Below are 26,063 nucleotides of genomic sequence, written 5' to 3' on the forward strand. Positions count from 1 at the left end.
TCCCTTTTACCTCAACTCCTTTATATACAACAACCCTTGAGTAATAATAAGTGCTATGCATGAATAGTGTCCCATTCCACCATCCATACCAAAGTATCACCTTAAGGTCACCAAAGGTAACATTCATACAACATTCACCAATTCAACCATTTACATGCATAGGGACATAAGCACATCATAAAAATAACCTTCAGATAAGAACCATAATCTAAGACAACCCCAATTCACGCTAGTGCAATGTGCAAGTAGCATCCCATAATAATACTAACACCAACTGTTCCAATTAAGTCACCCTAGACTAGGAACATCGCATTCAAATAAGATATGATACATGCACTTAACATTAGACATAAGACAAACATACTTCATTAATGTTTACATAAGAACTCTTTCATTCATTCCATCTTAGCCATAACTCATTAAGTTCATACCATAAGCAAACCCTCCTCACAACCCCAGCAAAAGCTTGCTTGTGCTATATACATATGGAGTCCCATACCTCAACATCTACTAAACAAACCCATTTAGAAGACATAAGTATAATTCACATGCATTATCATACTTCATGTCTTGAAAAAAGTAAAGTCAACCTTAACATGCATTCATATTCACGTCCATGAACATAATCCTTATTTTATAAAGAAACCTAATCATAACCTCCCTTAAACTTTACTTGCGCAATGCATAAGTAGGGTCAATAGTCCTACCTACACTAAGTAAATATTCAAGAAATCAAGACTAGTATTCATATTCTTATTTTAGCTTATTGCTTTACTTTTGGGAGACATAGCCATAACCTACATAGACCATGTGAGCAATCCGGTGTCATATAACCCCACACAGAAAGAAGGTGTTCTACTTGCCAAGGTAGAACCTACATACTAGCTATCTAGGTGGATTCACTAGCTAGAACCTACGGAGGCACATACTTAAGGTATAGTGAGATTGCTTCTAGAAACCCGACCTATTGCAATAGCGGAGAGACTTCCATATTATGAGTATCACTTAGATGACCTAACCTATTACATTAGCGTAGGGGTCTTTTCCTCATTATACATATCAACTTGATGCTAAGTTTTAACTCCCTCTTTAATATCTTTAAGCCTTTACTTATCATTAGTTACATTCATAAAGTAGGCTTTAGGGACTTACTCCCTCATACATCATATAGCTCAAAAGGTTTCTAAGATGAGCATGACCTTTCATCATAGAACCTACATTATGAGAGAATTTCCTTTCACATAATCATAACATTCATAACATAGTCTAATTTAGAGTACAATTGAGGAAACCTTTCAAAAGACTCACTTTCACTAGATTATCATAACCTTATTCGTTCATACATTCTTGTGTGTGTATACACATGTTAGACAGCCTTTCACATATATACGTTTAGATAACACATGTTCATCTTTCATTAGTGATACAGTTTTCATGAATAATAGGATATAAGGATACGTATGAGAATTATCCTTTCAATTAACACCATAAATATATCATACTCATAGTTATGTATGGAGTGTGTGTGTTTTGGTCCTCATGATCACATAATAACAACAACATTGTTATTGAGGAAACCTCCCTCCAAAGAATCACAACACATTTAAAATATCCCTCAAGCCATGAATAGCTCACAAATAGATCATTTAGGGACTATAGACCACACATCTACATTTCATTATGGGAGACAAGAGCACATTCAACATGTGCATAGGCAACTCCTAACATGCATAAAATCACACATTCATATAGGGTTATATAGGTAGGGGTCATTCTACAATAGTACTTATCACAATTTAGCATTTAGACCCTACCTTACCCTAACATCATCATTCGCATTATCAACACACCTTAATCATGATATTAACATTGAGGACTACACACATAACCTTCATGGCACACCTTCATACTCATACTCATCATAACCATAACTCACATTATATCGATTGCCCTCAAAACCATGATAACAACTTTTAGATATAGATAATAAATAAATACTACCACCATAAGTGGATAACAACATGTAGAGATTGACAATAAATAAAGACTGCCACCATAAGTGGGCCATACAACACAACATCAATTCTTATACTATAGACTAGATGTTAGGTCAACTTACAAATTCTCCAAGACATGATCAATAATAGATCAATCCTCAAAAATTAATATTCAATAGCTAAATATAGAAATAGTATTTACAATACATCATTATCTAAGCACAATTCCATTAACATCCAATTATGATCACAAGACCCACTTTATAGGCTAAATTGAGAGATTAGGGAGATCATGAGTTCTTCAATGACTTACATCGAAAATCATCGTAAAAACTTTTTTATAAACATGAATTCACCATTATAATTACTTTGAAAACCATTTAACAATGAACCCATGTTTAGATTGGAAATTAGGAATTTTGATGATAGAAACACTTTGGAAAATCTTTGATATAAATCCTTAGATGAAAGGTTACACAAGAAGATCCCATGAAATACAAGAAAATCCCACGAAATATGGAGAAGAAAGAACTTTAAAATCCATCCCCTTGCTTGGTCTCCAATGGAGTTCTAGAGAGAATCTTATTTTTGAGGGAAAATGTTTAATTTGAAGAATGAGTTTTAATTTGAGATTTCATTGCTTTAACTAACTTGAAATATCTCATAATAGGTAAAATGAATGTCCACTCTCTAATTTTAACGTGGGGTGAATTTCCCAATTCACCCCTTACTTGGTCGTGCCTTGAGAGAGAGTTGCAAGTTTAAAGAACGGCCCATCCATGGATCGTGGATGGGTTGACGGGGCCATGCTGCTGGTTGTCGTTTGTGACAGAGGCTCCTCATTTGGGGACTAAGCTCCTGTCACGCCCCGAGCTACCCTTGAGACGCGGACACGAAACCGATGACCACAAGTGATCCAAAGCTAACCCTGCTGGCATGATAATGAGCATACTAAGATAATAAACTCTTGCGGAAGCTAAATCATACTTAAAATGATAAGATGGGGAATACCCATATTCTATATCTGAGATATTTGAAAATAATGAGTTTAATACAAAAAAATATTAACTCAATACTAAGATGAATCTAACTATATATGAAAATAGCCTCCAAAGTAGACTAGAAATACTGGGACAAGCTCCAGCTAAATCCAGATAAAACGGAAACTAAATCACTAAAGACTAAAATAAAACTCATGACTGTTGTCCTCGGAGAATGAGGACTCACAACTGAATCGGCTCAACTGGAGATCGAGAAATCGATCTATGCGTGATCTGAATACTGAGAACCGAACCTACATTATAAGAAGATGTAGCGCACGTGTGCGTCAGTACTTGAAAGGTACTGAGCATGTAGGATAGAGTAAGCTGAAATGAAACATAACTAAACAAGCACAAAAACAAGTATAATAATCTGAAGGTGATGTGCTGATTTCTGAGCTAACTGGATGCAATGACCAATTCATAACATGTTGAAACTGAATACTGAATATACTGATAAATCGTCAATGTAGAGAGTTTGGATGAACTGTGGGAGCTACTAATAATCGATAATAAAACCACATGAGCTGAATGTGGAGTCCGTTGTATACGCCCCATCGAGAGGACCCAATATACCCTGCCAAAGGTATAAAGGCATGCTGGCGTGATTACTAAACTGATTGCGCATAGAGGGGACTTACAACCTACTAGGCTAGTAGTTCTGGGACTATTAGGTACACTAAACCCTAATCCAACTCGGTATTATGCTACTCCCAATGAATTCTGTAAATTAACTGATTATATCTAAATTTATGTAAATACTTGATAGCTCGAAACTGAACATGCAAACTGAGAATGCAACAATTAATCTTGTAATTATGCATTTATAACTGAGGGATGTATATCTGAAGTGTCCGAAATATATGACCTAGAATGTGTAATTCAAGAACTAAATAAATACAAAGCTAGGGTTCTGAAATTCATGTGATAATATGAGTAATAACATGATAATCTGATTTTAAACATATATTTAATAAATTGATGATGTTATATAAAAGTTCTAGAAACTCTAGGTTTAATCATGATAAGAGAATCAAGAACTGACTGAAACTAAGGACCCAATGGGTGAAAGGAACCCACTAGTGAAATCCCACATACCTGGTGATGAAATCCACGGGAAAAAATACTTAAGTTTCGGGGCTGGAACTGCTGGAGCTTGTAGCGTTCTTGAACTAGGGTTCTTGAGCTTTTTTCTCCTTTCTTGCTTCTAATTTTCTAAGTTTTGATTTAATGATTTGACTTTGATATGTTTTAATTATTTTTTTAGGCTTAAACTGACTAAAATCTGATGATTTAGGGTTAAAATGACCTAACTTAGGATTTAAACAGAGTGAGAAAGGTCCAAAATACCCCTGGGAAGGTTGCTGTCGGGCCTCACGACGGCCAGGACTGACGGTCCTTCGTGTGCCCGACGCCTGGTCGTTGGGTCCGTCGTGAGGGCCTGTTCAACAATCCTTTACTAAAATGGGCATAACATTTTACTCGGAAGTCTGATTTTAGCAAGGTTGGTGGCTATAGAAAGATAATTAAATTATCTATCTGTGGGTAGGTGATGGGAGAACTAATTAATTTTGTGCTAAGAGTTTTGATCATTTTAAGTTGACCCAACTGCATTTTCCTTTAATTGACTATAAAAATTTTCCACCTACAGTCAGACCTACGGAGTGTAGGTCAACCTACGAACCATGATGGTCATCCATATCTCTTGTCATAGAGTGGTCAAAGGGAGTTTTGATCGACGGTCACGGACTACGGACCATCGTTTGACCTACAGACCGTAAGTCCGTCTGTCGTCCAAGACTTAACCAATTTTTCTAGGCTGAAATTTTTGGGAGTTTCTGATCCCATTGACGGTTGTGCAGGACAGACCGTGGTTCAGGCTACGGTCCGTCGATGCCACCGTTGGTAGCACCTGCACATTTTTCTGAAAAACTAATTTTTGGTCTGTTTTAGCTAGAGGGTGTTACAACTCCCATGACTAAGTATGGAGCCACCCCCCCTTTTGAGAGGTCGTCGTTTGGTCTAAAGGGTGTCACCCACAGTCGTCCATGACACTGTTTAGGCAGCCTCTTGCCAAACTTTGGGTCCTTCTCAAGGACCCTTAGGATGGCTCTTGGGGAGTCGTACTCGGATTTTTCGACCCTAAACATGAGAATATATATACTAGGGTACCCTCATATCATTTAAGACTCCAAACAACACTTCACCACAAGGCAAACATACAAAGTCACACTAGCACACAAACGACTAGTTTGCAGATATCTTGGTCGTCCTTAGATGTTTGACGCAAACCTCTTCAAACCAACGATTACAAGTTTTTTCTTATCTCATTAACATGTAACTCTTAAAATACACATGAGTCTCTAGTTATTCATATTTAATTTTGAGGGTTGTTACATTCAAGTTTATGATATTGTATATAAGTTATTTTATATTTTGAGTTTGCTATGATCATGTCTTTCATAGAAGTGGAACTGATCAATCTTCATTGATACTTGTGCCATGTGTAGTGATATTTTGGTTATTCCATGTTTTGCATCTTTGTCTAGGACTTGCCCTCTGTGTTATTGAAGTGAAACAAAAAGTGTTATTTTGTTTAGGAGATGATAATATGTTTTCTTTGATTTGTCTGGTAAATTTTAGCCTTTTAGATATTTTATCACTTGTTAGCCTTTTTGTGTCTATAACCTTTTGTTGGTAGCCATATTTTTCCCTTGACTATTTGTTGAATCCCTAATTTTTGCACCTTGCTTCCTTGAGCATTATAGAATAAACTTATTCAAATTATCAATTCTAAGAAAAGGGATGGTTGAGTGAAAAGGTAATCAATGATAGCTACAAAGTGCTTAAAAGCCCTCTTTGAACGAATGTGATAAAAAAGATGAAAAAAAAGGTTACCTTGATGATGGCCTTGGTCCTTCAAAGGACATTGTGCACCTTAACGCATGTAAAAACATAAGTGGGGGGTGGCTATTATGAAGGAAAACTTAAAAAATATAAAAATTGAAACATTCTTGAGATGATGACAATTACTTGTGAAATAATTGTTGAAGAGATGGCTAAAAATAAAGAGAAGAAAATAATAGGTATCTAAAATTGCAAAGTGCTTAAGGAAGTGTAACTCACTATTATTATAGTTTTTGTACCCGTCCCCTAGCCTACATTACAACCCCTTAAAGTCCTATTTGATTCTATTCAAGCATGCTTAATCGGTGGAGATTTATATAATGGGCAAGCTTATGGTTTTTTGTGCATACATATGAATTTTATTTTTGATTGTGAGCCTTGTTATTTGATGCTAAGTCCTTAGTTGATAATCAATATTTTGGTTTGAGTGTGTGGACTATTTCTTCTTGTAAGGGAACTTGTTTCATGATGGATAGGTGATTTTTTTTGGTTTCTTTGAAGAGAGTAAATTGACGTAAAGTTGAACTTGTTTGGAGCTGAAACAAATTATAGATGGAAAGTTGAAGAAGGAAATAAAACAGGAAGCTTAATTAATTAAATTGAATATAATAAAATATAATATATGAGGTGAAAAGGTTTCAAATTGCTAATTGCTAATGGCAATTCATCAAACTAAAATCATGGCACGTGTAACTCAATGACGAAAGCAACTGTGTTTCACATGGAAGTCAAGATCCGCTCGGTTTTGGTTTACCAATTTGCTTTGGACTCAATTATTTTATTTACGATTTTTTTACATATATAAATAGTCCATATAAATAACTATTAGGGGGGCATCAAGGTAGAGGAGGTACTTTCTAAGAGAAAGTCGTTAATACTTTTTAGGGTTCTTTTATTCTTATTGTTTTCTTAGAGATTAGTAGATCAACACCCTTGTTGTGGGGATGTATCTACGAATGGATTGTTGATTATTAAAGGCTTTTTGAATGAATTCTTGGTTGTCATTATAAGATACTTTTATATTATTGTTTTAGTATTTCTTGACTGACCATCTAGAGATAAATATATTGTCTAATCTTAAAATTGGGTGAGGAGAGGTTAGATAGATAAGATAATATAGAGAGCTCGGTCCACCTGTTAGATTTAGGTGATTAGTATTCAGGAGTGACTCCCAGATGAACACCTTTCTTGCTTACGATATAGGATGAAATATAAATTCACGTCAGTTAGTTTATTTATCCCCACTCAACGATTAAGTTAGACAACTAACTGGGGTAGGCGATGGGAGGCATATAACTCGGATCATACCATCAACCCTATAAACCAGTAACTTGGTAACTAAAATTTGTTCTAATCCAATAATATGGTATATGAGATTCAATACATGTTGCAGCCTTGTAATTTTTCAACCATTGTAACTAAATTTATTATTTTATTCCTGCATTCTTTTCTTTTGTCACTATTAAATAAATAATTAGACCAATAAAATTTAGTATAAATAGTTAATTGACAAGTCCTTTGGATTCGATAATATGGTTCTTTTAAGAGACACTATATTATTTGCGCAACCGCGTACACTTGCTTGTGCAATTGGGAGCTACAAATCCGGCCCTAAGTGTCTAAAGTAAATTGTTCCATTTACAAATAGTTGTTCTAGTATGGTATATGGTAATAATAATTTACAAACATCATAAATATGCCAATTTATTACTGAACAATGCAAAGTTACGTTATCAAATATCACATCTTATGCTAATAATATTTTTTTTATCCATTTAAAAATAGGTTTCCTTGAATGGAAAAATTCTCCATCAAGCCATCATGTTAATAACTTGTGTTTTTATAGTAATGCATTACTATAACTACTTTTTCATACTTAAAATTAATCTAAAAACTTGTAAAGTACTATTTTATAAAATGTCTTTACCAACAACATATAATCAACTATTTCATTGAAAAAGGTGGGTTCATCGTTGCATTGCGCTACTATTTCACTCAACAAGGTGGGTTCATCGTTGCATTGGGATAGGTGGTAGATGAAACCTAACCTTTGCTATTTTTGAAGGGGACTGAACGCTTTCAAAGTGGACAAAAGAAAAATATATCAATTTTGGCATGTATTGAGGGGTCTCTGTTAGGTGGATGGAGGAATTATTAATTGATTTGTTGTGTAGAATTGACTATGAGGCAAGAGGTAATGTTATTCTAGGTATAAAAATTCACAAGAAACATAAGTTACCTTTAATTCTTGAGACTTGGCCCCATGAAAAATAGAACAGTTTGCAGCTTCACAAAGAAAATGAACAGTTCCACCTCGATACAACTAAAATTATAGTGTTATGACAGTTGCATTTAAACTTACAAAAAAAACCCCAAATTGCCAACATATTTTTCTAACAAATTAAGTTGATTAGTATTTTACTAACAAACTACCAACTTATTTATAACTGACTGATATTTTAAAACTTAACAAGGAAATTCTAACAGATTACCAACCAAATTCTTACAAACTAAGTACTTTTGTTGGTAAAAATGGCTAGAAAAATGGTGCCAAATTTATCACCATTCTATCTATTGATTACTAACTGAAATATTTCTAACGCACACCTTTTGTTGGTAATATTACCAACAAAGTATATATCGGTTGGTAAATATGACATAAAAATTGTTTATATAACTTATTAAGATATTTACCAATGAATTACGAACCAAACATTTATCTACGACTGTATTGTGTTGCTAAGTTTAACAACCAAATATAAATATGTTGGTAAATTAGTAATGAAATGTAATTTGTTGGTAAACTTGTCAACAAATATCCAATTACTTGGATATTTTGCCTAAGAATAAAGTTTGTAGTTAATAAACTACTAACATCATTAAAATAGTTGGTACTTGATAATATATCAATCGATCATTAATTCATTGGTAAAATTTACCAACATATTAATTATTAGTTGGTAATATTACTTATGAATGTTTAGTTGAATAGTAACTATTACCGAAAGTGATAAAATTTATTGGTAAATTATTAATTACTAACTTATATTTTAATAGTTGATAAATTTATCAATTGAAGTTATATTTTTGATAAATCAACATGTGGTGTTGAGGTTTTTTATATTCAATTTGTGTCGTTAGTCGTTTTAACTTTTAAATCTCAGTCAAAACTTGACTTTGATCAATATTTTTTGTAAACGTGCTTAGATTAGGACTATGTCAGTGTCATTAGTTTCTAAAGGTCATTTTTTATCTAACAAGAAGGTTTGTCCAAGTTTTGAGGCTTGCGTTTTTTGTTTGTGCCGTTAGGTGTTTTAAATCTTATGTTTTGGCCAAAATTTGACTTTGGTCAATATTTTTGTGAACGTGCTCAGATGAAAATTTCGTTAGAGTAATTAACTTCAAAGGTCATTTTTATTTTATAGGACGATTGGTTCGGATATTGAGGCTTTCACTTTTAGTGTGTTTCATTAGGTGTTTTAACTTATAAATTTTCGCCAAAATTTAATTTGGATCAATATATTTGATAAACATGCTCATATAACATTTTTGTCATTGCACTTAGATTTGAAAGGTCATTTCTGATGTAATATGATAGATGGTTCAGGTTTGGAGGCTTCTATTTTTAGTTTGTGCCGTAAGACATTTTAACTTTTATGTTTTGACCAAAATTTCACTTTTATCGATATTTTTAGTAATCGTGCTTGAATAGAAATTTTATGATCGCGATTAGCAATATAAGTTAAGTTTAGATCTTATAGGATGGTTGGTTCGGGTTTTAAAACTTTTAATTTTAGTTTGTATCATTAAGCGTTTTAACTTTTAACTTTTGACTAAAATTTGAATTAGGTCAAATTTTTTTAGAAACATGCTCAAATTTGGATTATGTCAGCGTAGTTAGCTCTACAAGGTCATTTTTCATCTTATAGGATAGGTGGTCTGGGTTTTGAGGTTTTCATATTCAGTTTTACCTCAGGCATTTTAACTTTTAATTTTTGACCAAAATTTAATTTTACTTAACATTTTTTGTGAACGTGCTCTGATGAGAATTTTTTAGCGCAATAAGCTTTAGCAAGGTCATTTTTATATCTAATAGGATGGTTGGTGAGGCTTCCATTTTCAGTTTGTGTTGTTAGGCGTTTTAACTTTTAACTTTTGATCAAATAGTAGATTTGGTCAATATTTTTGATAAATGTGCTCAAATTAAAATTTTGATATTATGATATGTGTCGTATAGAGATTTACCTAACTTGTTATCAAATATTTTGCATTGTTTCTTTCAAATATAATTTCTAAACATATTATCGATCAATTGCTAATCTAACATTGAAATTGAATGATATATTACCAACAAACTAACAATCAATCAGTAAATTTATCAAAAAAATAAATAATCATAATAACGTATTTAAAATATATTACCAACAAGGGTTGTGGTGGATTGGTAAGTACTCTTCATCCTTAATCAAAAGGTCCCGGGTTCGATCGCTCCTGGGTACGGAGTTGCATTTGTTAGGAAGCGCTTTGCTTTACTCTCAATGAACAACTCGGCGTATAATTTAATATAGTCGGTCTCCAACGAGGGTGTCGGACATTGGATGGGAAACTAAAAGAAATGTATTTAAAATTTATTGGTAAATTAGCAACATAAACCTTTTGTTACTAAAATTCCCAACCAACAGAATTGAATAATGAAGAAAAAAATTTACTAATTTCTTTTCAATTCATTAGTAAAGGTACTAATGATACACTAACTAAAAATAAGTTGGTGAATTTACCAACGGAAGTTTCAGGGTCATGTTTCATAATTTTGTAACACCATTTTTGGGTGGTTGCTAACTTATTTTGGTTGGTAAGTTTACCAACAAATTAAAATCGATTGGTAATATTTACTGAAAAACATTTGAGCGACGAATTAATATAAACTGACATTTGGTTGGTAACTCAATTTCCCAACCGATTTAATCAATTTACCAATAATTTTTTTGGTAATTGGGATTCCTTTTGTAGAAATTTGTAAATATTCCTATCCTTGTTTTCGATAACACTGTCAATTTCTCTGTTTCACTTCACAATTTGGTAGGCTGGGAAATTAAGGAACACACAACATTAATAATATCAATAGACATCAGTTAATGGACTCAACGTGATATGTATCTTATTCAGTTTTCATCATCTCAACAACTGATATTCCAATAGTTACCATGACTAGTTAATGAATCTTGCAAAACATCCTTTTTAAGTACCATCAATGAAATAATCAACATTCAATGAAGTTATGTGCATGTCCTTGAGCTCTGCACAGGCCATATTAAATTATAGTAGTAATCTATTTATGCATTGATAACCATCTCTACAATCAACAACTTACCATGAGCTTTATAGGTCATCGAAAATAAAGATGGTTATAAATGCATATGTAGACCACTACTATAATTTAATATGATTTGTGCAGACCTCAAGGAGAAATACATAGTATAATTGAATGCTTATTAGGATGTGCATAAGGTTGTCTTCCATGATGATTTCACAAAAATTACCAAATGCTTAAAAAAATATGGAAGAGATTTTCGCTGATTAAGGATCTAGTACTAACTTTGTTGCTATAACACCAACCAATAATAACAGTGATAACACTCAACTACACTTCACCCAATACTATGAGTAGGTGATCACAATCTAGTGTAAACACAAAGAAGAATTAAAGTTGATACCATAAGGCAAAGAATTTAATTACGAAGTAAAAGTCCTATTCTAAACTATTGTTGGAATAGGATTTATCGGAACAAGTATTACACAAGTATAAAATTGGGGGGGGGGGGTTTAGTTCTGTCTATCAACAACTATATAAACAGTGGAATAATCAAGTAGAGCGTGATCCTCGGGGATGTAATAAATTAAATGCCAATTTAACTGTATTGGTAATAACTGATTATTGAAAATTGGTGATTCTTAGCGGGTAGGCTAGGCTTTATATGCAATAGCCATTTTGCAATCAACTATCGTGACTCAAGCGAGTTCTCCCGAACCTTGACAAGCAAATCAATTATAAATGTTCCAAAAACCTCAATTAATCTACTCTCTTGAGATAGATTGGTATGATAAAATTGGCATTCACTCTCTTGAGCTGAACCAACAACAACCCAATCACTACAATCATCAATTGATAATCTTAATTCTTGAACCTATTTCTCAAGCAAGCAAACAATACCATACTAATTAGAACTCAAATACCAATCAAACCCACTTCAAGATAGCAGTTAAATCATTAATTACTAATACCCATCAGCTAATTAAGACACACAATCACATAATCAAACCCCAAAGAATGGGGCTTTTAGCCGAATATTATAAAAAGTATGAATATACTATCTAATACATCCTCCATAAGTCGGGCAGTAAAATCCAATGCTTTACAATGCTCCAAATTAGCTTACGATCGAAACCCAAATAGAAAATCTACTTAAGAAATCATAAAAATAATCTTTAAATCAAAAAACCAATGTTAATATCAAGATATATCTTTTTGAAAATCTATTAAAAGTTTCTAGATTTTGTCCTTCGGGGTCATTCGGCGGTATAAGCAGAGTATTGCCGACCAGCCAGCGATGCGCGCAATGCTCCTCCCCGTTGCCAATTTATCTTGAGTCATCACCCTGTTCATGATGTGATATTATGGAACAAGGTCAGGATCTTAGACCTGGTCGGTGATATGCCACTTGTCCTTTCTGATTGCTTGTATCATGACTAAATGTTCTGTGAAACTAGGCGGGCTCAGAATCATTCGCCAATCAAATTGGTGTGTCACTGAAGGGTGTGTTCCCTCGCCTAGATATTCTTATGAAATTATGGCACGATGTAACATTAGGGGAGATTACGGTCCACTGTGCGAATCACAAATTGGCCTCGGCGATCCTCAATATTGATTTTCTTCTCTCTTTTGCCCATTAATGTCCTTGCCTTGCGATTTTGTCTTTTTACCTACAAATAAATAAGCATCAGGTTAGAGCATAAGATAGGCATTCTAAATACTAATACTATGAATAACAAGCGCTAAATGAGTCAAAATCCCAAACTCGTCAACACCCCCAACTTAAATTTTGCTCGTCCTCAAGTAAAACACAAGATCAATCAGTTCAATAAGGATGTCTACAAACAGTGCGATTCAAGATTCAACACAGATGGACATAACAGGTTAAAACTACTCATGTAATGATCAATTGTGCACTCTAATTTTGAAAGTGTGACTAACCATTATCAAATTGAATTCAAGTTCGCAATGCTTGCTTCAAATGCAAGGTCAAGCTACAGAAATGCATTTGAATGCCATCACACAAAAATTGATTCCATGCTCACACAAACTCATTAACATTATAGAATATTTGGGAATCAAAAGAAACTCTCACACTCCGAAATATAAAAACATGCATGAATCTACCCATAGGCTTGTCCTTATTTTCATATCGACATTAATTTAAGCTACTTACAATCACAAAGGTCTTTCAGGATGTTAATGGTATGATCATTTTAGTCGGTGACTTCTACCTTCATGAAGCATGACCTGCACTTCTCTTCTTTTCCTTTTCTTTCACTTTTTTAAATCTCCACATTATACCCTATGATCGTTTAAGCATGATTCATTGGACACCTCATTTATTTTGTTCATTTCACAAACATTATTTCCATAATTCTTTTCTTTTTCGTTCTTTTTAATCTTTCACTTTTTAGGGAAATTTTTTCACAGTTGTTGACTATCCTCTTTTTTTACCACAACCCAACTTAGGATTAATACATAAGTTTACTATTCCAAAAAAAACAATCCTTCAGGAGCGTTATAGGTGATGGGACAAGGAGGTCAGTGTTATTCATGTTTCATCCAAAGAAGAAGGATAGGCTCAAATTGTGTCAATCTAGGTTCACACTCTTACAAAGTGGTCACAAAGAGGCGTGATATCAATTTTGGTTCACTCTTCACAAATATTTCCTAAGATTATCCCTATCATTTTCTTACATTAGTCAATTGATCTAACAAGAAAATTTATAGGTATTATCAAGCTCATCTTTTATTAAATCTCTCCACTCACGGCATGCAACACAATCACCAAACAAGACTATACAATTTTCAGCTTACGTGTAACAATAATCAAAAGAGATAAACACAACAACTGACTAGTCACAAAGAGATTCTAGGAGTTCACATATGACTTATGCAACTCAATTTGCCTCATTAGAGCCATAAAAACATGTCCTTCAATCGAGAGCAATATCCAAGTCATCAGTATTGATCATAAGTGACACTGAGAATTCCAAGAAAACAGTAACATTCACAAACATCAAAAGGGTATCAAACCCCTACTCCACCAAATACACCTAACATTTTACTCAATTTAAGAAAAAAAAAATAAAGACATAATTAAAAAGGTAAGAGCATTGAATGAAAGAAAAAGGGACATGAGAAATCTTCACTATGTGGTCAATCAGTGAAGCTTCCTAGAGACCACTGAACCACGCCAAAAGTTCAAAAACAATGGGCCTGCATGTGTGACCAAAAGGCAGTCGAAATTGTGCTCACCAAACTCCATCAGCGCACCGCCGAATAGATAGGCAGTTTAACCGAATTTAGCAAAAAAATGGTCCTCCATAGTTATGCTCAAAAGTTGAACTTATGGCTTATAAAATCTTGAAAAGGGTTAGTATAGTGCCTTATGAGTTGGAGTTACAAGAAGATCTAGTAGCAGTGCATACGGTATTTTATATTTTACTATTGAAAAAGTTTGTAGGTTATCCACCATACATAATACCATTGGAATATGTGTCTATGAAAGATAATATCACTTATGAAGATGCGCTAGTTGAAATTCTTGATCGTGTGGTTTGAAGGTTGAGAAACAAAGAGGTAGCTTCAATTAAAATTATGTGGAGGACTCAGTCTGTGGTGAGGGATACTTGGGAAGCAAAAACAGCCATGAAGGACAAGTATCATCATTTTTTTCCTTTCGATTTAATTCCATCTTGAGGTAATAGTTACTCTCAAGTCTTTCAATCTCTTGTGTAAATTCATTCTTAGTAGCAAATTCCTTCATTAATACTTTCATTCTCATCGCATTTGCATGTTCGTGGAACATAGTTCATATTTCAGTTTCCTGTACTTAGTGGTAGAGTTTGGAGCTCTTCCTCTCCATACTCAACTAGTTTAGTCTTCATTCGAGGACTAATGTCCCCAAGGGGGAAATAATGTAATACCTCGTCTGCTAGGAAGAACAAACTCCAGTATTTCAATAATTGCAGGCTCCACCACGAGCCACTTATGGACCGTAGGTTGACCCAGGAAAGTAGGTGGGGTTTGTGGTTGGACACCTGCAACTGACTCCTAGTTATGCCAAAAAATTTAGCTAAGGCATGAACCACAATCGGAACCACAGACCATAAATTAGACCACGTGCCATTTATTTCAGTTGTGTTGTATTGTACACATTCTAGTTGGCAGTATGCTTAATACCGAATTGGACTAGGGCTAATCACCCTCATAGTCCCAGATGTACGTACCCTCGTAGGCTGACAAGGTATATTTGGTCCTCTCGATGAGGTGTATACATCGGATTCCACATTTAGCTCACGTAATATTATGTCGGTTCATAGTGGCTCCTTTACTAAGAATCTACTGAATTGAACATGTTACCATTTTTATTTCAGTATACAGTTTCAATATGATATAAACTTTGTCATTGCATTCAATTTAGTTCATATTAAGTATAATATTCATGATCATCTTATATCACTTATCAATATGCTATATTCAGTTATGTATACATTGTCGGCTTTATCCTATCATTCATGTTCAGTTCCTTTCAAGTACTGACACATACTGTGTGGTTCATCTTCTCATGATGTTGGTTGAGGTTCTCCATTATGTAGATCGCTTCTCAATCCATATTCAACATTATCAGTGGTGAGTCCTTATTTTTCGAGGACAATAGACATGTTTTATTTTATTTTCAGTTTCAGTTTTGCTAAAGTTAGTAGGGGCATGTCCCAATATCTTGAGTCTATTAGAGGCTTATTTCAGACATATTTAGTTTTAGTTTTAGCTTTGAGTTTGATCCTTAATTTGTTAAAAAACTCACATATTACATATTCAAATAGTATTGGGTATTTCTCACTTAAGCTTCCGCACAATATTTCTCATTTCAGTGTTTCTTCTTACGCTTATGATGTGCAAGCATGAGATAACTCGTGATTCTATGCAGCGTGTTACATAAAGGAGGTAAATTCAGGGCGTGACTCTGTGTATGCCAAGTCAAAGATTGCGGTCACGCATCTAGGTTGAGACTAATAAAAGTTCAATAATTAAAAATACGAGCAATCAATGGCATGTAAACGGTCACGCATCTAGGTTGAGACTAATAAAAGTTCAATAATTAAAAATATGAGCAATCAATGGCATGTAAACCTAATTTATCCAAAATAGTTTAAAATAAGTAAAAATTAAATAAAGGCAACCATGGTAAAACCACGGGACTCGAGGGGGTCTTAATATCTTACCCTCATTCAATATAATTCTTTACCCAGATATCTAGTTCGTAGACTATAAAATAGAGTCATTTAATTTTGATAAGGGACTAAAAAGAGAACGTGACTTGGAATGCGATAACTCTATTTTAGGTGGAGATTTTAGAGAAATAGTAAAACCCCTAATCAATATTTTCACTTATATTGGAAAGAATCTTCCACCGATCGCAAAACCATTGTGATAATATCATACAAAAATAATAGAATTAAAGATTAAAGAGATGGAATAAATTTTATCGCGAGTCAACACTCCTCGACAATCCCTAATCACGATAACACGTATCCCCAATGTTATTGATAGCATAAGTCTTGGAATCACCCAAGTAATATTCTAAATGCTCTCACCAGTCGCAATTTGATGTTGAAGAACTAAATCTTATCGGGTATCTCCAAGAATAAAGACAGGAGGGCTTGTGATAGTGGAGGTCAATAAAAATGGCCTTCACAAACATGGAGAGCAATGGCCTAGAACTCTATGATTGTAGAAAGGGGCACACGATATCAATGGGTAAATTTCCCAGGCATCGCAAATGTGGATGGCCTCGTGACCGCAGAGACTGACCCACTAGCCTCCACAAACGTGTCCCACTTCTCATGAATGTGAAGGGAATTTTATTCCTGCACCAGCTGATGTATAAAAAATTGTTTTGGAAAATACAAAAGTCTCTAATTGGGTGCTCGTTATTCATTTAGAACCACGTGCACATAAATGAAATAACCCTAGAAAATTAGATATTCAAAAGCCAATGGAGCAGCTTAAACATCTAATTGAGGTCAGCTAGGCTAGTAGTGGGGCACACACCTAAACTTAACTTTATGCTAAGTTCCACTAGGGACAAAATGAGTAGGCTCGGAGACCCCGAGATTTGCTAAAAGGTCCTTTAGACCAAACATGATGTTTCAGAGATTAGAGAAAAATCACAATCACATTTGAGGCCCCTCTTCCTAAAATTTGACCAAAGTTATTCGTTCTAGTTTTAAAAAGATGCCAAAATACGAAAACTTTCACAAAAATCAAATGAATAACTAGGTGACTGAGTTCTCAGTCCGAGAAAGTCATAAATTTTGTGGGGTCGCTATACTAATTCTTTATGCGATGAAATGAAGTAATTGATAGAAAAATGACATAGAGGTTCATTTGAAGATGTTATTTCAAAATAGTGATACCATCTTAATCAAAGCTACTAATAGTAATATCACCGACGTACAATACAAAATAAATACACAGATCTGGTGCAAAATTCCTAGAAAAACAGAATGTTATAAGGTCCACTCTATGGCAATCCAAGACACTAATTTTTAGTGCTGAACTTCTTAAACTATTCTCGAGGAGATTATTTTAGACCATAAAGTTACCTGCGTAATTTACATATTACTGTCCTCAATTTAGATCTCCTCCTAAATAGTGTCCTACATAAAATCATTCTTAACTTAAAACTGATAAAGTGGCCAATGACAAATATTTGAGTATATCCTTTGAAAAAATCATGTTTTAAAGTAATCAGCCTACCATTTTGACCATTTTTTTCTGAACCCTACAACAACCAATTTAACCATTTTGAAATGCAATATGCTGGCTAGGAGGAGGCAAGTCAGTAGTATATATAGAATATCTAGTTTATGGAATGAATCATCATATATTAGTTATTGATACAGACGATGATGATAAGTCAGAGGTGGTTGTACTACAAGTAAAGATGTACCAATAACTATAAATTACCTAAAAGTTGTGACAAATAAGATTTGAGGTACATGTTAAACCTCAAAGACATCTTCATGATCAAAACGGGTATATTTAGGTTGAGGCTCAAAGAATGTGACATCATCAGACACAAGGTATCAACAAAGGCTAGGTGAATAACAATGAAACCCTGTTTGAACTAATGAGTAACCAAGAAAGAAAAATTGAAGAGAACAAGAGCTCAATATATCTTTACATGGGACTAGATTAAGAAAAAAACCATATGCGCCGAAAGATATGATGGGGGATATAGAAGAGATATTACTAAGGATCCAATAAGGAATGTTGAACTTGATCATGAACAAAATATAAGGGCATTATATTAATTAAATAACAAGATATACGGATTATAAACCAATTGTAGAACATTGGGTTTAATAAGAATGAGTAGTCTTAGTTAGAAACCAATTATTTCGTTTTGTCGCACCATTCCTAGGGTTGTACAAAAATGATGTCTGCTGAATTATTCCTTGGTGAGTCATAAGATCCTGAAAAGAGGATTTGTATTCTAAGGCATCATGACTATTAAAGTTACAAATAAAAACACCAAATTGATTATGTAGTTCAGCAAAAAAAAAATTGAATATAAAAAATAACTCAATCCAGTCTTCCATTAAGATAACCGATGTACATCTTTAGTAATGATCAATGAAACTAACAAAATCCTAGATTTTAGTTGACCCGACTAAGAACCCAAATATTAGAATGAACTAATGAAAAATTAGACTCTGGATGATCCTCAATAGTAAGTTAAAATGTATCACAAGTGTGTTTCCCAAGTTAAAACAACTCACAACCTGACGTGGAGATACTAAACTAACTAGAGATCATTTTTTTCATCTTGGATATACATAGATGTCCCACAAAATTTCTGAATTACGTTAGATGTGTTAATTCCATAGATGTAGTTTATTTTGATAAATGACACTTAAATGCTTATTCATACTCTTCGCAAGTAAAGACATCAAATAGAGTTATGCCTTGATTCCCAAAGCAACCAAAGAAAGGAACGAAAAAGAGCTCCAGAATCAATCAAACATATCTTGATTAATATGATGAAATCTAGTAAAGTAATTCAAAAGGAAAGGGAATCACAAATGCAACACTAATAAGGAAAAAGGAATATTAAATAATGTCAAGCTGATCCACATCGCAGGGAATAAAAAGAAGAAACAATAAAGCTTTACCAAGAAGACTGAGTGACACAAGTAATATGCAGAAACCATGGAAATGGATCAACACACAATCAATCTAAAAGATTAATTCAATCATCCATCATAAGGATAGTACCAATCAAGGAATATGTTGACTCACAATCTGTAGTAACCATCGAAATGGATCAACATACAATAAATCTAAAAGATTGATTCAATCAGCAATTATTCCAAAAAGGAAAACATCATCAGGCAATCAAATAGGTCAACAAGAAATTTACATTGATTATAGTGATCAGGAAAGATGACAATAGAAATAGAAGGCTCAAGATAGCAGGGAGTATCACAAGAAGATCAACAAAGGATTATTCATCAGCATATTTTTAAGGCAGATTTACTTAAGGATCCAAGATTCTCAATCAAGGAAACATTACAAATCCTTGATTGAAGGAAACTCCCTTGAGTTTTCCTGTTAGAGCTAAAACACCATTGCTTACTACTCATATATAAAAGAAGACATAACATGAGTAAAATTTACGCACTTCACTTGAACTTATATTGTAATCTTTTATTATCATTCATAAAACTTTGTACACCTTTTAGTAAACAATTGTAAGGAAAAGAGCAAGAAAGATATGTGGGTAGGTTATAGAGGTAGAGGTTGTGTCAAAGAACAAGGTCTGATTTGCATACCAGGTGGACTCTTTATCGTAACATTCTGTAACACCCAAGTTCTCAACAAGCTCTTAAGGAAACACTTGTAACCCAAGGGGACTGGGCTAGGCACCAAATCGGTGATCCAAACCAGTATAAAACACTCTGTGTTATTTATTTACTACAAGTTATTATTACTGTTTATCTTGTTTACTAACGTGCAGGTGAGTCGACTGACCAAAGTAAGAAGTCGATTGAAGGAAATTTTATCATTACTGTTTAACTATTTTACTAACGTGCAGGTGAGTCGACTGAAGGGTATTTTAATTCACCCCCTCTTGACTTTCAATTTGTATCAGAGCAGGTCTCACTACTTCAGTGCTTAACCACATGTGAGCAAAGATCCAAAGGCACACAATCAAATTCCTGGTGCGTTACTTCAAGACAGACACTCCTCATACCGACCACCATACTTCAATGGACAACATCACTATCATTGGAAAAACACATTCAAAATCTTTGTATTCTCAACAGATCATCAAGCATGGTAGGCATCAAGAAGGGCCCAAAGCTTACTCTTGGATTTACTGAAAAAGATGGTAGTTAAAAGTCATTTGATCCTTAATCATTCGACATCACTAAAGAACAACAAGAGGTATTCCAAACTAATGCTAGAGCTATAAGGGCCAGGTGAAATCTTCACTATGTGGCCAATCGGTGAAGCTTGCTAGAGACCGCCAAACCATTTAGAGTACTGCCAAACAATTCAGAGCATTGAATGAAAGGAAAAGGGCCAGGTGAAATCATTACTATGTGGCCAATCGGTGAAGCTTGCTAGAGACTGTCGAACCATTCAGAGTATTGCCGAAATGCATGTGGCTCGCCAAAATTTAAAAACAATGGGCCTGCAGATGTAACCAAAACGCTATTGAAATTGGGCTCGCCAAACCCCATTAGTGCACCACCAAACAGACAGGCAGCTTCGCCGAATTCACCAAAACGATGGTCCTCCAGTTATGTGCAAAAGGCAAACAAAATCGCGACCACCAAATGACTCAATGGACCAACCAAAATGGTTTTAGCATCGCACAATCACTAGTCCTCGCACATCCAGTACACATTGTCTGAATACAACTAAAGCTAGGGTCACCTGCAATGAAGCACCTTATTTTACGTCGTGCACGATGTGGAAATGCTTTCAAGCATCTTCAATATACACCACTTCAATTACTAATATTTCATGAATTTCTCAAAGTAGAGCTTCCGACGCTGTCCATTAACTTTGAAAGTTGGTCTGTCATTACCTTTCACTTCAACTGCCCCATTTGTGACCACTGGAGATACTTTCAATGGGCCATATCAATTTGATTTGATTGTACCTAAGAAAACTCTCAAACAGGAATTTTATAACAAGACTAAATCACTCACTCAGAATTCACACTGTAGGATTTTGGCGTCATGCTAATTGCTTTATTTTCTCCTTATGCAGTATTGAACTTTCATACGCTCTCAACCGAAAATCCTCCAACTTATGAAGTTGATTAACTCTCCCTTGCGAGGCGTTCTCCCAGTTCAGATTTAATATCTTCATCGCCACTGAAATTAACTTGTTGTCCATGTGTATAATCATTATTATATCTATACAGCACTAAAAATTATAAATGATAGCAGAATAATTAAGAAGTCTAACAAGCTATTGTATCAAAATAAGCTAAATTTTAAGGATTATCATACAAAGAATGCAATAGATTAACCAGCAAGTATATTAAAATAAGCTAAAGATTAAGGATTATCATAAAAAAGAATTTAGTTAACTGGTAAGGAAATCGTGATCAAAGAGAAGCAAGGAAAGGATTGAAGTTCACTTTCACTCTAAAAACTCATTTTGAGTAGTATGAACAAATGATATTACTCCTTCTACTAGTTGGGCCTTCAGTAAAGAAAAAGGAAACAATTAACCTTATTACTTGATGAATATAGGCATATTGTAATGGAAAATTACTTATAAAGAAAAGGGGTTGCATTTGTTATAGTGACTCCATTAAAATATGGGTACACACAACAATGACATGATTTATGTAAATAATTCGTTATATAATTTATTATTTACTTATTGCTAGTCTCATATTTTTAAGGATCGCACTTTATAATAATATTTATCGAGCCGGTATAACAAATGCAACCCTTTTGCTTTATAAGAGACATTTCATTAAAATATGCCTATTCATATAGAGTAATGAGGTGAATATTCCTTTTCTTTATGAAAGGTCCAATTTATATAAGGATTAAGAACATTTGTTGATATTACTCAAAATGAGTTTTTAGGGTGAAAGTGATCTTCAATCCTTTCCTTTTTTGTTCTGGTAATTATTTCCTTATCAGTTAACTGCCTTCACTCTTATGTTAATCCTTAAACTTAAGCTTGTTTTCATACACCTTCTTCTTAGTTAACTGCATTCATTCTTATGACAATCCTTAAACTTAAGCTTATTTTCTTTCACTTGTTTCTTGGATTTCATAATTATTCTTCTATCTTTTACAATTTTTAATGCTAAATGGATAGACTATTTATTATTGTCATGGTCATAAAAGTTAGTTTAGGTATCTAGAAGATCAAATATTTTTAAGTAGTGTACATTATTCCATGATCTTCCAAGGATGTCATGGCATATAATTTCAATTGCAATAAAATGAGTAAAAGAAGATATGTGAACTGAATTTTATAATTATCTTGTCGAAACATAAAAGGAAGAATTTTCTGTTAGTTGAAATAACGATTTTATTATTATGCTTATGTTCATCCTTTTATTTGTTCTGTATAAGAGGGATAGCAAGAAATAGTTTTTTAAAATGATGGAGAGATATGTTTCAGTTTCATTCATAAGGAAATATTGTGTCCTACTTCTTCATCATGTCGTTTAAATTTTTTTGGCTTCCAAGATTAAAGCTTCTGATATCTTAACTTGAATTCGAATAAATTACAAAAAAGAAGAGCGAAGAAACTTTCGCCTTAATAATGTCTTGATATGGAGTTGAAGTATTTCTTATTTTTACTAGTCTTGGCTAAGTCAGTGAATTTGAATTTGAATGTTCTAATGCCTTGTAGACATATATACTTAAAGAAGAGGATGTCATTATTTGTGAATGCAAATATAATATCACTGATCCTTAAACTTCTTGGGGGGAAAGATGTGTAAATGTACGGACCAACACTTAATGTACATTAGGATACTATCAAAGTGGTGAAAATTGCGAGACTCGTGTAAATTAGATGATTTGGATTAGTAGTTGAATGATATTTCTCTATATTTGTACATGATCATATATTTTTCTAAGCTAAAAAGATGTTTTTGTTGGTAGTGCACAAAGCTAGTGGTACATTTTTTTATGTTGATAAAAAACAAAAGTAGTTTTAACCTTTACGACAAAATCAAAATTTCCATGTCATGCCATCAACTTTTTCATTGTTATTGTAATACAACTAGTTATGTTGTTAATATTGGGGAGGTGTTAAACATCCTTTAAGATCTGTTAAGAACAATTATAGATCTAACTTAGGATAGTTAAAATAGGATATGTAAGGACTTGTAATTACTTCATCCGTATTTAGGGAAAACATCACATATATGTGCTAACAAAACAGGAAAGAAGGTAAATACTTCAAATTTTGTTAGTGTAGATTTATCGAGGGACGCTAGATTTGTATTGAGTTGTGGCATTAAATTTTAGAAGAACACATGATCTAAAATTTTCAATCTTATCAAAAAAACAGTATATCATTTAAACACATCTTTTCCATAGGAATAGATACTTTTACAAAATAATCATCAACTTGGAGTATAAACTCATTTATAAAAACAAAAACACAACAGCTAATTAACTCATAATGTCCCAAACAATGCGGAAATTTGAATTAGATCTCCAAAAATCCACAAAGAGATTTTTTATACATTACTCTCAATATTGCAAAATTATGAAATAATCACTCCCGACAAATAAAATTCTTAGAGCACAAATATAATTCAAAAATTATTTTACATATATTAATTTCATAAGGCACACATAGTGTTTTTATCATAGAGACACAACATACAAAAAAGAGGCGAAAATAACCTTTTCTTGGCACTGAATGAGGGATTCTTGGATCCTCCAATCGATATCTTTTTTCAAATGAAAACGAGTTTGGATCAAGTGAATTAAAATGCAAAGTATTTTTTGTGGTAAGTGCCAACAAAGAAGAACATTGATAAAAGAAATTAGAAGGTATAATCAAGCTTTTGGTTGAAGAAGGCGGCTGAAAAATGTACCCAAAATGGATTCCAAATGCTTAAAGGAGTAGAAAACTAGGGTTCTTAATTTTTCATTTTTGGATTTGATAAATCTTCCACTAAAATGACATGACAATATCTTTCCATGGTAAAAGGAAGCTTTCAATTTTTCTCAAATAGGAATGGAAGGAGATGATGTTGCACATATAGGTATTAAAAATTAGGGCTTAGAGAATTAGGGGTATATGAGATCATTTAGAAATTATATGGGTTGATGGTTGGGGTCTTTGGGATGAATTATCTTATTTAGGATAATTTGGAATGTACACTATTTAGATTAATTTTAAAAGCTTCTAACTTAATAAATAGGGCATTATATAATTATGTAGAAAATAAAATACTAATAATAACTTTTCACAAGTGGTTTAGCATAAGTTAAGATATAAAATTTGACTTATAACTAATTGAATAAACACGAAATATAAAATAAGGTAACAACAATAAAAAGTTTTAAAGGTGGCCTTATTAGAAATTCTTACAAAAGATGACGACCATAAGACTACTAATTATGATGCTGATGATGATGGTGGTGGTGGTGGTGGAGGAGGAGGAGGATGTGGTGGTGGTGGTTGTGGTACTGGTTGATGTGGCGGTGGTGGTGGTGGTGGTGGAAAGGGATTTTTAAGAAGGACCGTTTGATTAGGAAAAGCTGAATAGTGCCTTTATAGGAAGGACTTTCTAACTTGAGATGAGACATGCTAAGGTCGAAGAGTTCATAAATTTATGATAGGGTAACATGAGAGTGAAGGAATATTTCTTGGATTTCACTCAACTTACAATGTATGCTTCGAGTATGGTATTCGACTCAATGGCCCATATGAGTTAGTTTATCTTAAGGTGTTTTTGAGATAGTGGTGAAATAGTGTAGGACTGCAGTTTTGATCAAGGAGATGGAAACCTCCCGCTTGATGATTGATACTCATATCTGTTAGGAGAAAAGTACACGGAGAGTTCTAGGTATAACAAGAGAGCTAGATCATATAGTGTGGACTACTGTCACGATCTAAAACTAGTTATGAGTGACACCCTCACTTAACTTCTTAAGTAAGAGAACTAACGAATTCAAACCCAAATTATATTTATTATTCAACAATGAATAACAACAATAACACGGAAGCTCAAAAACATATTAAAATAACCAATCAAATAAACCTCTAAATTTATTAAATATTATCCCCAAAACTTGAATGTCGTCACATCAAGGACATCTGTTTTCAAAACACCAAGTCTAAGATTATTAAAGACACCAGAACAAGTAAACAACTGCAACATCTCATAATTCGCAATAGCTAGGAATACTCCAAGAAAACGAAAATAATCACTTTGGGAAATAAAGGGGAAAATCTGGAATTTCCTATGTTTAAAAAGTGAATTTTGGTCATTTTCAAACATCCATAATTTCTAGCTAAGGAGGATTTACGGGAAGTTCTTTATATGGATGGAAAGTCCTTGTGTATATCTTTCAAAAAATGCCGAGTTTTCTTATTTTCAATTTAGTATAATGGAGATATTACTTTCAAAAATTGGTCTGTTGGACTGAGGAAAGTCCAATCCGGATATTAGTAAGGGTAAAGTCGTCTTTTCAGCTATTTATTTCCTAAATCATTTTAAGGGTTTAATTGGGGTAAAACCAAGTTTTAGTTGAGATAAAAAAAAATACAATTTATGCTTAG

Source organism: Solanum lycopersicum, chromosome 7 (assembly GCF_036512215.1).
Source record: "Solanum lycopersicum chromosome 7, SLM_r2.1".
Classification (NCBI taxonomy): Eukaryota; Viridiplantae; Streptophyta; class Magnoliopsida; order Solanales; family Solanaceae; genus Solanum; species Solanum lycopersicum.